A 12660-nucleotide genomic window follows, 5' to 3' on the forward strand; every position below is an offset into this window, starting at 1 on the left:
TTTCAGCCAGCCAGTTTCCCTAGCTCTTTATGCTACCTTGATATGACCTATTCTCTGCCTACAGTTAATATCTGGGCAACAAGGAAGGGCAGAGTGTAAAAAAAAATTCTCAAGCAGTTTTAAATAGGTTGCAATCTCTGGGCTTATTGTAGGTAATTTGTAGTACTTAATAGCTCTGATATACAGGAGGTCACATAAAATCATTTAGAAGTCCTCTCTGGATTCAATTTCGAAGAATTTATTAATCTCTGCCTGGCATGAGAAAGATAATGGCATTTCCTTTAGTAGAGCCTCAGTTGGTGCCAAAAGCAGAAGTCTGACTGTCATCAAATCAGCCAGTGAAAACAAGAGGGGTATTTGGTTGTTTATTTATTGAGTCATTCCAGCTTGATATTGGCTTTATGCCAATGCATATAGGTTCAGAGATAAAGAGTTATTTCTAACGATAGCAGGACAATCCATTTCTCCACATTACAGCACAGATCTCTAGCACTAAATTAAATCCAAGATACGCACGTAACCTGAACCTTGACTTTCACAAGGGAGAGAAGGTTCAGGAGGCAAGTTGGGACATATCCAGAGAAGGGTCATAAAGGTACAACGAGCCAGATCCCTGAATAAAAGTTTCACTGTCTTTCAACAGACCAGTGCAGATTTGAACTTGGAAAGGTCCAAGGAAAAGCTATTTAAACCCATGCCTCAGAATGCAAAATGAACTAGTGGGACTGCTCGGGAGCCTGAAGTGACATTTTTTATAGAGCAAACAATATAAAGTAAATAAAGGAGAATGACAATACTCTGTGTACTCTAAAAGAAAACTAAAAGTCCCACTGGTGCGCTCTGCTTGCCTGGGAAGTGCAGCAGCAAAATGCAAGCATGTTAAAATGCTGTAGCCTGGAAGGATTTTTTTTTTCTGTAAAGCAATGAAATGGTTCAACAACCTTCTGAGAAGGTGAAAAATCTTGCTTTTCTACATTTGCAAGAGAAGCCTGAATTACCTGCCTTTCCCTTTAAGCATTTTCAGATACAAATCAAACACAGATGGCCCATTATGTTTATGACCTCACTGTCAATTGCTTTAGATAGTGCATGCATTAATTATTTGAATATTTTCATAGTATACAACTTTTTAGTGTTCACATTGTCACAGATAATTTCAACTTTCTGATTAGAAGGAGGTATAAACAGGGTTATTTATGAGAATTAATCTCTTGAATGCCATAAAAGCATTGTACACTGTATTTTTTTTTTCATAATGAATCCAACCTAAGAGAGATATAACAAAACAAAACAAAATACAAATAACAAAACAAAAAACAAAAAATCTGGCCACAGTCCCAAAAGTCAACATTGCGTTAACATTCCTTACGATACATACGTGATGCCAAAATCCATTACAACTGCCGTAAATTTTGATTACAGTAGTTTGTTATTTATGTCTAGAAGATAAAGATAATATTGCGAATAACTCTCTTTTCCATGTGTAAATTACCTCCATAAAACTGTTTTGTAAACAGTAAAACAAAAAAGAATACTTGACTGACATTTTGTCAAATTCTTGCAACTATTTTGGTTCAAAAAAAACTTTCAGAAAGTGAGCAAACCATAGCATTTCTTTAATTCTAGTTTACTTTGATAAGTAACTATAGACCAAGCCAAGAGAGGATCAGAGAACAGCCAAAAGAATCCTCTAATATATAGGAGTAGAGAAGAAATCATTTCCATAACAGAGTTATCAAAAATAACAGTTTCACCAGAAACAGCCTATTGACCAAGACTTCACTTTTCACATGTTCATGAGCACACAAGGGACAAAACCGAGTTCCCTGCTCCCTAGGGGTTATAGAGGATGAAAAGTAGAGAATGGCTTTTCAAGAGGGAAGTTTGGGGGGAAGCAACCAGCAAACTGTGAATCTCCCGGCTATACTCAACACATTATGAACTTTTAACACTTTATGAACTTTTAGTACTCTCTATCCGTAATAAATGTGCCTACAGGCGTCAGACATCTCAAAAGTCATGTCAGAGTTTTGTTGCAAACTTTTCTTGTTTCTGCTTTCAAGAACAGAATAAGGTTGTCTTGTTCATCCATTTGAGAGGGAAAGAGCCTGACCTTTTCCCAAAAACATGACAGACGACAGAGCAAAAAAAAAATTCTTGGAAGTGGACATTCCTACAAAATCCTTAGGTTTTTCTCTGTTGCTATTAAGAAAAAAAAAAAAAAAAGAAAGAAAGAAAAGAGAAAAAAAGAAATAATAATAATAAAAAAGCAGATCACCTGCAAGAGGCGTATCACTATATAGAGAAAAATTGCAGCTTCTTTCACTTATACTTTTATTGCTTTAACATTTCTGCAGGGCACAGCTAGAAAGGGAATCCTAAATTTATGGGGTGAAGAATTAAATAAGCTAATCCCTCCTAGAATATTCCAGATGAGCCAGGAAAAAAACATGCCTTTTCAATATTCCTATTTTCAGAAAAAAAAAAAAAAAAAAAAACCTCCCAATAAATGTATGCCATCCAAAGCAGTGAGCTTGCAGGGAAGGAGGGGGAAGAAACATCTCATGGAAGTAGCCCAAGGGATAAAACAGTTCACAGCTAGCACATTTACACCTTTCTTGATTTATTTCAGGTCCAAAAATAGGGTAATATGCCCTATTTGCTTCACTAACAAGCTTTATATTTGTAGTGGCTCAAGAGCAGACCCACTCTGGGCGGAACAGGGGCTGCACAGGCCCCACAGCACAAGCCATGCATGGGGCTAGGCACAAAAATAAATAAATAAAAAGAAGGAAAAGCATCCAAAAGAGCCATTGCTGGTTATTTTTTGAGTAAATTACCAGCGTGATGCCCAGGCCATGGCCCCCTTCCCACAGGGGATCTGCCAGGCCCAGGGCAACATGGCGCCCGCAGCCTAGAGGGGCCTTTCCCGAGAGGAAGGGGCCCTAGGCCCGGGCCCCGAAGGGAGCCTTGGGGAAGCTGCTCCCTCACTCCGGGCACACCTAAGCCTTGTCTTCATCTGTGCCGCTTTTGGGTTTGTCCTGCAGGCATCTGTGAAGGGCTTTGCTAGTCAGAAGGTGCTGTATCCTGGCATGTTTGTGGCCGTTTGCTTTGATTTACCGGCCTCCACTTTTCCCACAGCTTGAAGCACTGAAGTTTACACTCCTGATCACTTCAAATGATTATTTTTTCTCCACAGCTAGTGCCTAGTTCCCTTTTTCTTTCCTCCTCTCTCTTATCCAGGGGGCCAAACTCCCTGAGCAAAGCAAACATGGAAGATAGTCATACCTCCTAGCTGCCGTTGGCCTTTCCTCCTGGTCCCTCTCCACTGCCCCAGGAGACCGGATGGACGTTCAGGACAGGCCGCACACAGGCCTCATTTGGGGCTGCTGGGGGTCCTGGCAGGACAAACCACATCCCGTTTTTCAAGAGTTCACAAAACCTATGGGCAACGTTATTTCTGAATGAGTCTTTAAGACCTACCTCTTGTGTCAGGTAGGGACTGCAGGATAAGTAGTCATCCTGGGTGATATTTTCCTTTCTTTTCTGTAGAGAGAGCAATAATTTGCACTAGCATGTACCAATAGACTGATCCTATGCCAACTCCTTATGAATTCGGATGCCACTAAATAAAGAAGAGCGACGAGGATCTTCCAGTTCACTAGTGTGAGAGATAACACTCCCCTGTGGTTGCCTGAATCCAAGGTTGAGGCAGTCCATCCAGAACCATGATCTTAAGATCAAAAAAAAAGGCCTATTCTAGTCAAATAGTCTGATCTCTTGCAAGATAAATCCACTAGACCTTCCTCCAGTTTATGGCCATGACTAAGCACGACTCTGAACTCTTGAGCTTGGAGGCAGTGTAGACTCGAATGTGTTTGATTTCTTTTTTAACAGCCACGATAAGCAGTAATATCTCAGCCTCTCCAAATTTGTCATACGATACACCATTCACAGAAATGGGGAATGATGTGGTGCATGGAAGGTTTTCTTAAGCATTTGTAAGTGATTAAAGGTGACATATGCAAACATTTTGGTATTAGAGACAAGCTTAATCTGCATAACTCCACAATGTCAAAGGCTCTTTCTAGATGAAGGGTGTTTAATGAAGAACTGTAAAAGGAGGCCTTGCAACTTCTTATAAATATTAGAATTTCTGCCTTCCTTTGGAAAAATATTAAAAGCCTTAAGAGGAATTACTGATGCTGGCAACTAAATTTAAACAGCCCTCAGAAGTTCCTGACACTCTGTGTACAACATTAGACTTTTGCATATGGTTCCCCCCACTTAAGAGCTTTGAGGTTGGGGTGACTGCAGGTCTGTAAGAAAGCAAGATTGATAAAGCAAAGCCATCAGAGTTATTTCCTATGCATGAAATTGATTAAATGCTTCACTAAATGGCTTATAAATTTGGCTCTCATATTTCTGTCACCCACTGCAAAGATTATAGAAACTCCGTCTATAACCATGTTGTATACAATACCAAATTACAAAAGGTTGTAAAAACTAATGTTTTGTTTAAAGTTTTGAGCAGGACCATATGCCTTTGGTGACCTTGAGTAAGCTATTTTAATTCAAAACATTTCTAAGAGTAAAAGAGAAAGAAAAAAAATCCATCTGCATAACAAAACCAAACTAATGCAGTTTAAAGTCCATTAGTGTGGAGTATACCATTTCTTACACCTAGGAAAGAATATATTGAATCCCCTTATATTAGAGTATCATAATTTTATAGCTACTAAATGTATGTGGCATGAAAACTGGAAGACCATGTTCCCCAGGTTGAATTTCATTCTCTTATTTTGGTCAACTTCGTTATCAAAACAGTCTAGGAATTTATAGGGTTCCCCTTTCCTTTAGAAGCAAAGTGTATGGGCCACTAGTCTTTTAAACCTCACAAAACTCTTAAACCTGCAGCTTTATTGTTTGTATACCTAACAGGGTTTTAGTATTATCCCTCAAAACACAGATGAGAAACTGAGGCACAGAGACACTAAGGATCTCAAGATCCCCAAAACAAGTGGGAGCACAGTTTGCTCCAAAATTTGCTTCCCTTTCCCTTTCACACAGGGCCCCCTAAGCAGCTGAAGGAGTTCTAGCAAGTTGTCTGCTGACATATAGCTATGGAAGCATAGTAAGATGCTAAAAAACTACTCAAGAAATATTAAATTCTTAACAATGCTTAGTCACATGTATTGTCTCATACCCATTTAAAAGCAGTTGCCTGTTATGATCTGATTTCACACAGAATAAACTTTATATCAGCTGAGTCTTCTGTTATTTTAATATGTTGTATTGATTTGTGCATTGGGCATTCTGATATAATCTGATCTGATTTGAAAATTTTAGCTAACACAAACCTATCCAAATGTAGAAAAGTCAGATATTAAACACCCCAGGCAAAGTTATAGGTAGCAACACTAAAATAGGTAGATATGCTTTATAAATCCAGTAACACTGTTCCTTTGACAGTTGTGCACAAGCTATATGGGACTCTTTTAGCATATTTCTCCATTTTACAGATGGATAATCTATGGTTCAGCAAGCAAAAAGGATTCACCCAATATCACCGAGCTCTTGGTGATATGAGCTGGTGAATTGAAGGTGAACTCTAGCTCTTCTTCTATGCAGTGCTTTAAGAACTCATCCATACTTCCTTCAGTTATACAAATAAAGATCTGAAGTGATTAGATGTAAGTACTGAAACAAAGCTCATGGTAAGCAAGAGTGAGTCAGCATGAAATGCAAATGTAAGCACGAGAAAATAATCCCTGTGTTTTAACCATAAATGCCTATTTTCTACAGGAAAAGCAATGTTCTCCTATAACATTTACAAGCCATCATGTCCCCAGTAAGGATTAACATTTGGCATCGAAGTACTGATCTGGCAAAGAGCTGCCAGTAATGTAATCTTTTTTACAACCAACGACATGCTTAGAGTCTTGATGGACTTGACCTCTGCCCATTGCTAATCCCTCACTTTCTTGCCCATTCAAATGTACATCTTTGAAGAGATGGTACCAAATGTATAGCAAACACAGCTAAACTGTAACTGAGGTGAAACAAGAGCTGCCAAGAGAAAAGTATCGGGTGGAGAGAAATATGAGTGTTTCATAACAACTAGTCACGAGCTGGAATTTTGCCCCCATCATGGGGGAAGAGATGCTTGCTTGGTTTTATGCCTACAACTACTTTGTTTCTTCCCAGATGCGAAAGCTTAGTTTTTGTAGGTGTAGTTTCAATATATTTGCTTGGATTACCGGATTTTTGATGAACTATAGCTACAGACAAACTCTTTATGCTCAGGTTGTCTGAACAGTCCTTGATACCAGATGTTAAAACAAAACATAGTAGATGAAGCTAAAACATGTAAAAAAATAGGTATAAAATCACTTACCAGTTTCTTGACTCCCATTTCAGGAGTTTGGTTGAAAGACCAAAGTGGAAGATTTACACTATGTTCACAGAAAATAACAGTCAGGCCAATAAGATTCCAGCTGTCTTTTCTTCCTTCATATGACATCCAGTCCTGGGACACATGCCAGATCCTCAGATATTGCTGCTCCACAGTCTAGTTATTCTAACTTCTAGCAACTGGTTATTTGACCTCTTGGTGGCTTGTCATTTTAATATCACTTTCTGTATGTGGGTAATCTAGTGGGAATCCCTCCTTTATAATGCAACACTCTATACATGGTAATTAGCCAGAACACTGAAGTATTGTGCTGTTAAGTCCCATCTTGAGCTACAGCTGAGGAGCAGTTATTGTGGTTAGAGAGTACAAATATATGGTGTAGTCTCCAGGCCATGAATTAATGTTTTCCAGGCACTGGGAGAATAGTCTAAATCTTTCTGTGCCATGTGTAGGATACCAGTTTTGCACCACTCTCTAAAGTCATGTGATAGCAATCTCCCAGATAAGCACAGCCCAGGCTCCAAAGGAGGATGCTAAGAGGAGATCAGCTAAACAGCATCATCTCTCCCAGTTTTTCCTGGCTTATGTATAATGAGTTACACCACTATTGTGTAAGGAAGTAGCCAGATGTAAAACTTACCTGTATTCTTAATCTATTACCAGTGATTAAAATGTGGCATAATAGCCAGCAGTGTGTGCTGTAACCCACAGAGATCCTCCAGCGAGTAGCCAGAACTGCTGAATGAGGGCTGTTTTCATCGGTTTCCAAAACAGCTAAAAAGCATCTCAGAAGAGTCCGGCATATTAGATGTGTTCTAATATTCAGATACTATATTTAGTGAAAAAGAAGACAGGCAATTCAAAGAAAAGAAAGAACCATACATCTTTAATTTAAGGCGATATTTCTTTGTAAGTCCTTTGTCCCACCATGAGCTGTTGAACCCAGCCATAGATTTTTCCAGTAGTCTGGGAATGGGATCTTAGAAAGGTGTATATTCAGTCTGACATGGACTTAAATAGGCTTCAGAATAATCTATTATGTATCAAGTGTTTAATTGACATAATTAATATTTTTAAGGGGAGCCATTTACATTGCAAGTTGTATGCACATTATTTACAGTTTCAACAGTAATAGTTAATGCTCTGTGACAAACTATATTGTTTCCAGCTTGTTATCCATTCATAACAAGGTCAATCTATTACCATTATTTTTGTGAATGTAACTGTTACCTTGAGGCAAAAAGTTAATTGTAAATTACAGGGAGGGATTATTATTTCTTAACTGTATTCACAGTAATGTATGGTAATAGTGCTGTTTTACGAAACATTTATATTTAAAAACATTTTGTTATTTATATCAAACATGCTGGACAAATGCACTTTTAAACTTTTCAAGAACTTTCCTGATGGGAAGGAAAGGGTCATTTGAGAAGATCCAGCTGAACATTTCACAACTCCTGCTGTTAAAACCAGATGTAGCCTCATCTGTTATTTCCCTGTGTCTGAGACCTGTCCCTCTGCCATTACTAATCCAACACAAAACTCCAACGAGCGCTCAATGATCTCAGTAGCAGGAACAGACTTGATTGTAATTTAGAGTTACATCTAGCCCTTACATTACAAGAGTCATCTGTAATAGAGATGTATCTTAAGGTTTTATTCAGCCTGTGATCCACACAAAGTACACAAGGCCACCTAACTGGACTCCTCTATCACCTCATTTTTTTGCACAATTTCCACTGCATTGACTGATGCTCTGGGAGACAAAGTTAGGTCTGTTTGATATTTATGCCCTGCCTTGTTTGCTCTCACCTAAATTAAAGACAAAAAGAATGTGGGATTGCTGCTTCTCCAGAGTGCAGCAGTAATAATCATTTATAAAGGTTCGTAGAAAAGGATGTAGAATCATCGTAAAAACTGACTTTTCCATATCCTTCTAATGATGCATCTTAGAGCAACACGCTAGAGCTTTCCACCGGACTGTGGCCAGAATTGTCTAACTTCAATCTAGACAGCATTTCTGTTGCTCCCCCAGATACAACAGAGCTGCATGACATGTCAAACTTCATCTCAGTAAAGACCTCAAAATTTGTGCTTTAAATTGCATTTAGATGACTTTTTTTACCATGTTTAATTCTACCTCAAGTTATAACACTAACACTAATTCTTCACAGTCAGTTCCACAGTAAGTAAAAGCAAACTCATAGACAGTGAATATATGGTGTTCACTAAACAAAGCTAGAGGATGATACTGAGGACATGCAAAGATTTATCTGTAGTAGAAAGGGAGTAGGAGAAAATATGTTCATGTTTAATCTTCTTTTCTGTGTTGTAGAACAGAGTAGGGAGGTAATAGCTGTTAGGATATCTGCTTAACCATTCTATAGGAGTTAAAATGTTCTAACATCTTGCTGATTAAGCTTGTGTAACATACCAGTTGTATTTGGGTGAAAAGAAATGGTTCTCTATAAAATTTCAGGGGAAATCAATTTAAATCTGTTCGAAGCTGTTGTTCCAGTATCCAACTGTTCACCTGAAAAATCTGTTCCTTTCTACCTTAAACTCTTAATGACAGAGAAATTCCTCAGGCTTATGTCTTGTATTTGAAAGACTCAATATGACAAATCAGATGCAGTTTGTCGTTACCACATGGTCTCAGAAATTTCAAGGCATTGCAAGCTATTAGCATATCTAGTTCGTGAAGGGTTAAGTAACATTATTACTGTGGTCTCCATCACCAGAAGCATGTTCAAAGTGCATGGAGCTCAAGACATGTGCATTCTCCGTCCAATAACTTGTCCAGTAATTGGTATATTGATTGCTAATGTCATCATGTTTTAGTATATATAAACCCTCTCACTCTATCATACAGCCGCCAACAATCCAAGAAGTCATTGTTTATTCATTGTAACTCCCAAACTGGCCGTGTCAGATTCTGCTTGAGGCCTTGCTGATAAAAATCAGCAGATGATTGGGCACACACATTCTTAACATGGCTGACCCATGACATCTTAGGGCCAGCAGGGAGCCTGTCATTATGTGTACAATACTCTTCTTTCTTTCCCCTTATCTATTCCCAGATGACTTTGAGATTTTTATTAACTCATTAATGACTGAAGATGTCATTAAAGAAGGTGGGGGGTAGGGGAAGGCGGAGGGAAAGGGTATTTTGTTTGTTTGTTTTAAAGTGGAAAGCAGCAAGCCATTGGCTCCAAATGGAGAAAGATGGAGAAAGCCTTAAACCTTGCAACTGAAATCCAGAGGAAAAGATCAGCAATCTTTTTTTTTAGAATGATTAAAAAAATCTTCTTTTGCTGGGAAAATGGTGGGGAAAATAATCTTGCATCTTAAAACTTTGTCTATAGCTCCTAATATGTCTTTAAAGCAATCACCCGCCTGTTTGGGGGTTTGTTGGTTTGTTTGAAGCTGGATTCCTATGACAATGCAAGCTTTTCCTCCTGGAATTTGGGTATGCTTCCTGTGATTAGGGGCCTATTGGTAACCAAAGACTTAATATTTTACTTAATATTTTACTTAATATTTTACTTAATATCTTACTTAATATTTTAAGGATTGTAATTGTTTTGTCTTAACAATTGCTGTTTGTGGATTGAGTAAGGGACAGTAAATGCTCTTCTGCCTTAACCCATTGCCCATATGACTAACCTTCCTACGTGACTTATCTCAATCTAGAAATCTTTTATATAATTCTAGTACTACTGGCCAAGGTGACGGAGCTAGATGTTGCCTACATAGACTAGTCTTTAGTGATCTTTGTTTCCATATCTATCTTGGAGATTAATGGAAGAAAAGAGCCAGATTCAATGAGAGATTCACAAGTGGTTGTATAAAATATCACAACTCATTGCATGGAACCTCTGAAAAATTACTTCCAACTCATACAAGAAGTTCCTTACTCCATCACATAAACTTCTGATAAGACTCTGCAATCAGACATATCAGTCTGACCTTACAGACTTACTATAGAACTCTTAATAGGAGCTAAAGAAAAATGTTGTTGTGCCATACTGTTTTTGATGACTCTCCATTCCCTCCATATAGGTAATCTAAATCACCTATACCATAGTGGAAGCTATTTCAACTTGCAGAAGTTGGAATACTCATTTAGTAAAACTAATACATAGCTTCAGTACATCTTCTTAGGAATGCTGGTAATTTTGCTGGTGTCCTGAGTTCCTGTGAGGACCATGGCTGCAACTAGCATTCATTTCTGGTTCCTTTTGTTTGTTAAAAGGGATTTTCTTTTTCATTTTATGAGTCTCCTGATAGTGGAGTTTATATCGCAGCAGAACCTGGGGTTCTCCAATAAAGGTCAGGGCTTTGTTGTGCAAGGTACAGATACATATATGACAGGAATAACAAAAAAAAAAAAAAAAAAGAGATGATGAGAACATATCACCATGTTAATCAGCTATGCTCAGCCTAATCAAGTTGTACCTTTTATGAAATACACATTTTGAGAATCAGCTTTCCTTCCACCTCACTTTCTTATATCCAGGTGTTAGTCTATCCTATAGCGAAGGAGGAACCTGTGATGAATCTTTGGATAATGGACTTTTGCTTTGACAAATTACTCCTGTAGTGAAACACGTGGCTGTCTTGGCGACAATAATAGCAAAGATAGCAAAGTGCAGATTTTGCTGAAGAAATAGAGGCTTTGAGGGCTAGAACATCAGGCTCTGAGTCTATAAATTGCTGGACTGGGATGTTAGATGCTTTTTAATATTTTCAAACCTCCTATAGAGTAATGAAAGAGCTGTAGGACTATCCTGCTGTAAGATCTCAGGAGAGTTGTTTTTAGAGATCATGGGAGCTCACAACTTGTTTAAGAAGCCCTATCCGAGTAATAGCTGGAAATAAGTTGCTTGATTTTTCTGTCCCCGAAGACAAATTCTTGTAATAGCAAAAGTATAAAATCCCACAAAGGGAGTCTTGATACTTTGAGATACTCAAGCTACTTCATAGTGGGGGGGAAGGCATGCTGGCAGTGAGACTATTTGGGGTAAATAATGAGGACAGACTTCTCAGAAATAAACTGGTGTGGATTTGGCCATGAGATGTCAGATTCATAACTTGGGAGATGAAAGTCTCTATATACCACAGAGCAGGGCCTATTCAGGCACTGGCAATTCAGCCTTTGGAGCCACTGGGATTTCTTTATAAGCAGTGGTATATTAAGTGTGGAATTGGGTAGGCCAAAAGGACAGCAGTAAAATAGAGACAACGTGCAGTGACCAAAAATGAGTTAAAGGCAGACACACTAATTGCTTTGCAGTAATTTTGTTTTCCTTTACAGTTGACTATTATATCTTACTCCAGGAACATCAATGGCCTTCTTACTACTTAGATTGCACATGTGGTGCATCTTTTGTCTAACTGAAGTTGTGGAGAAAAGCAGTCTTTGTCCAATTACCCAATTTAGTGTCTTTTTCAATGTAAGGATGAGGGGCAGGTTTTTATACTGTGCACATAGCTGGAATGGGCTGAGGAGGAGCACTTTTAGACAGGCTTGGGTCAACAGAACAGATTCATCCATCACATCTGACAGAATAGGAAGATAGTTGTCTTGATTTTCGGTCAATCTGAGACCTTTCTGCTGAGTCAACTGACAAGATTGCAGATACTCGTGACAAAAAGAACATTTATCCACTAGTAAGTGGACTGAAGACCACCTACATATTTGGCACTGGATCTTCAGCTTACAAAGCTCTGAATTTTTCCTGAATGCCAGGATTACTGTTTGCAATCATCTTCTCTTTACAAGTTGGGGATCAACACCAAAAACTAACCTAAAATAAGAAAAAAACAATAAAAGAAAGGAATGCAGAGGTGGTAATGGTGGAAGGTGTGAGAGCCAGTAGAAAGTACAGTAAAGAAACCCATGACAAGTCATGATAAATGGGTCATTATAAAATTCATGTTTAGGCTGCACCAGTCTGGGGATAATGCCATTCGTCATGGCAACACTGGGGCACTAATGAGCCCTCATTGCATATTCATGGCTTTGGCGCCTCTCTTCTCTTCCTCTCTCCCTCCCACCCTGAACCCAATGCCTGGTAAATATCTCCACCTCAAGCTGAAACTCGACTTAGGCTTTTTTTTTTTTTTTTATTTGTTATGTTGCAGCAATTACACTGTAAAAGTGCTGCACAAGATTGATTGCTCTGATCTGTAGTTCAATTGTAAATTAGAATACACATCCCCCTGGGGACACACGGCCCCTA

This window comes from Nothoprocta perdicaria, unplaced genomic scaffold, assembly GCF_003342845.1.
Source record: "Nothoprocta perdicaria isolate Ctin4 unplaced genomic scaffold, notPer1 scaffold_26, whole genome shotgun sequence".
Lineage (NCBI taxonomy): Eukaryota > Metazoa > Chordata > Aves > Tinamiformes > Tinamidae > Nothoprocta > Nothoprocta perdicaria.